We start from the raw sequence: 3,978 nt of genomic DNA on the forward strand, positions 1-3,978 counted from the left end.
TAGTAGGAAAAATTTCTTGCTGGTTATATTATGATTAAAAGATGGGAGTTTCCATAATATGACAATCAACAATGCATAATCTCAAAGGACAAATGAAAATCGTAGATGATTAAAATGGCTACTACAAATCAACAGCGGGCACAATATATTCTTTGGCATGCTAAATTTGAGAGTGTTAAAAGAGTTCACAGGGAATTTCGACGTGAGTATGGTGTGCGTAATGTACCTAAATACGATTCCTTAATGTTGTGGTATCGAACATTTGTAGAAACAGGTTCTGTGTTAAAAAGAACATGCAGGAGGTCGCAGGCGAAACCCGATACGAGAAGCAGCTATCTCTTGGCTTGGTCCCCAAAGTCCCCAGATCTAACCCCTCCTGACTTCTTCGTGTGGGGTTTTGTTAAAGACATTGTCTATTCACAGAAACCCAGGAACATTGATGATCTGAGAGTAAAAATTACTCAAGCTTTTCAACAAATCACCCCTCTTATGTTACAACGGACATGGGCTGAATTGCATCACCGTTATGAGTTGTGCAGGTGCGAAATGGGGGTCATGTTGAGCTCTGAGGAATCTCCCATCTTTCAGTGTTGTATGCACAAAGTTTCAACAAATAAAGTTCAGTAGTAAATGTTTTACGGTGTTTTTATTTTATCCATACCCAAACGGATCACCCTGTACTTTTTACACATTTTCATATATGTTTTCATTGACGGTGTTCTTGAAAATATAATCCTGGTATAACTTGATTATATTTCTGCAGTAATATGAAAACATTCTCAATCCCGATCATTTACACCCATTGTTGCCGGATCTACTTTTTTGTATGCGATTTCGTGACATATTTAAATTAAAATGTTACTATACTGTTGATATACTACTATTTGAACAAGTTTTCTTCATGCCTCATAATTTGCCAATCCAAAAATGATTAGTATAAAAAGGGGTCAATTTCGCTATATAAAATTAAACGAATAGAATACTTAAAATGTGAATATTTGAGTTCGAACAAAATACAATAATAATCAGAATAGTTTTAAAAAGCATCAAAATATTTTTTTGTTATGTGTACTACTATTCCATGTCATTGTATATAGCTTCCCCCTCATTGCCTCGACCGCTTGCTTTCCCAACAAACGTTATAAATTCTGGGTAAAACGGGATTTGAACCCGGGTCCCTTGACTTATAAGCCGCAGGCGCTAACAGTAAGTCATTATAAACATATCCAAATAAATGACAATACGTAAAAGATCTGGAGTCATTATTAAATAGAAATGTATGAAAAAATAAATAAAAATCTGTAGTCACTCATTAAAATAAATATCTGAGGGCATAGGTAAAAAAAATTGCTGTTACATAATTGTACAATGGAAATCTGTATTAATGAATCAAATTCAAAATCAGAGACCACGCATAAAATAAAAGTGTGTTCAAACGTATACATACCGCTAGTGGTGTACTCTGGATAGTCTCTGACGAACTAAGTGATCTACACTCATAGATTCGGGGCGAATAACGGCTAGTTAAGGGCACTGTTTTATTTTAGTAGGTTATTTTATGACGCTTTATCAACAGCTTAGGTTATTTAGCGTCTGAATCAGATGAAGGTGATAATGCCGGTGAAATGAGTCCGGGGTCCAACACCGAAAGTTACCCAGCATTTGCTCATATTGAGTTGAGGGAAAACCAGGAAAAAACCCCAAGCAGATAACTTGCCCCGACTGGGAATCGAACCCGGGCCACCTGGTTTCGTGGCTAGACGTGCTAACCGTTACTCCACAGGCGTGGACAAGGGCACTGGTATTAAGGGGAGAGGTACATTATTGACCTGCAAAAATTTAGTGTCATTCAGTTTTTTATATCTCTGCTACCATGAAAGCTAAATATAACAAAACTTTTCATGCTTAATATACATTCATTACACTTTATAAAACACTATTCAGAATATTAAAATAGCTAATAATTACCTGTAAAAATAGTATCAAATTTTCATAAGTTTTTTTCTACAACTGTAAAACATTTACATAATAAAATATAAAATTAATTAAATGTCTGCATGATTCTTTTACAGAAATATTCTGAAGACCTACATCAACAACATAGTCTAGGATCTTTTGTGCGAGATCGTGCGTATTTGCTTGGTTTCCGCACAAAACCAATCCGCGGTAAGTCTAAAATTCCACATTCAGTATTCCCAACCTACCACACATAACAATTTCCCTCTTCTTACCGCTTAAGTGACATATTGATTTTACTGCTTTAGGCTTTTAACATATTTTTTAGAGACGTTCAATATAGTAATAATTATAAATTGGAAACTTACCACTGCAATTTCACCTAAATTGCACTGTTAATTATTGTTTTTAAATATTTGCAAAAATTAAGTAAACTCTAAATCATTACATAACCTTACCGTTTGTTTTAAGTTCGCATTTATAGACTGGGGAAAAAAAAGAGACAGACGTATATCACGGCCTGCTGGAGTATAGTAAACACAGAAAACATTTTAAAGCAACAATGTTGAAGATATATATATATATATATATATTGCAAATTTGCCGTCATTGAACAGAAACCAAGATGGAGATTTCATTGCAACTAATTAAAAAATTCCTCTTTCAGGTATGTAATAAACGATCTTCGCACAAAATAATGTACGATACACGAGCTACGTTTCGCTTTTTCAAACTTTTCCTCGAACATGAAAACTTCAACATACCGCTCTTGTAACGCATATTCCTATTACCTATTCCTTCACGAATCTTTTTTTCTTAATCATATATTTTATAAAATTTAATGTTGAAGGTAACGATAAAGAAAAAAATAATTTCTGAAGGAATAGGTAAAAGATCCAAGCTATGAAGGAATAGGTAAAAGATCCAAAGTTATGTTCTTGATGTAGGTCTTTAGAATATTCCAGTTAAAGTGTAATGTACACGTATCTTAGTATTGCAATGGGCCTACAATATTTACGTTTTCATTCTCTTGTACTGAGCGACAAACTTTGCACTGAATTGCTTACTGTCCAGTTCTTTCACAATATTTTACTTAATATTTATTCATTGGAGCATATTGTTTCCGATGTATGCACTGAACAACTGAACTCTAGGTATCTTTATATAACACCGCCTCCTTAAGATCACTGTAATCTGTAGTTGTCTTATCCTGAATGTAAACAGGGACTGCATGACGTAGAGTAGTCACAACTCTTACAAATAGCTTTTAAGGAACCCGCAGGTTCATTGCCGCCCTCACATAAGCCCGCCATCTGTCCCTATCCTGTGCAAGATTAATCCAGTCTCTATCATCTGTCCCGTTTCCCTCAAATCCGTTTAATATTATCGTCCCATGTACGTTTCGGCCTCCCCAAATGTCTTTCTCCCTCCGGCCTCCCAACTAACACTCTATATGCAATTATTGATTCGCCCATACGTGCTACATGCCCTGCACATAACTTATTTTTTTGTTTGGTATCCGAAACCGCTAGCCCATACCCATTCGCGACAACGATCATCACAAAAAAAATAATCACTGAAATTGAATTTTTCGGATGAGTTGAACATGTCCAGACTCTGTCCACGTTTCAGAAGAAAATGCAAGTAAATAAACTGCAGACACGTCAGGAATATTTGTTTATAATTAGGAATATACTGACATCGTATATTTACATTAAATTCTTTATTATAGTTATATCTAAAACCTAGTATGATGTTACTTTTTACTACATTAATCCTTTCGAACTGTAACTTTATAGTATTTGAAATCCCGCCCTGAAGTGAATGATGTAGCACTATGAAGGCCTATGTCAAATTAAATAAAAATTGAAACGTTTGCGATTATGAAATATTTGAATGCCTTATCACATGAAACGCAAAATATTTCCAAATAATATTTAATTTCCTATTATCTCCTACGATTTACATATTTTACAAAATAATTACACACCGTATAAAATAGACAAACGATATATCGCATTG

Source organism: Periplaneta americana, chromosome 6 (genome assembly GCF_040183065.1).
Source record: "Periplaneta americana isolate PAMFEO1 chromosome 6, P.americana_PAMFEO1_priV1, whole genome shotgun sequence".
Taxonomy (NCBI): domain Eukaryota; kingdom Metazoa; phylum Arthropoda; class Insecta; order Blattodea; family Blattidae; genus Periplaneta; species Periplaneta americana.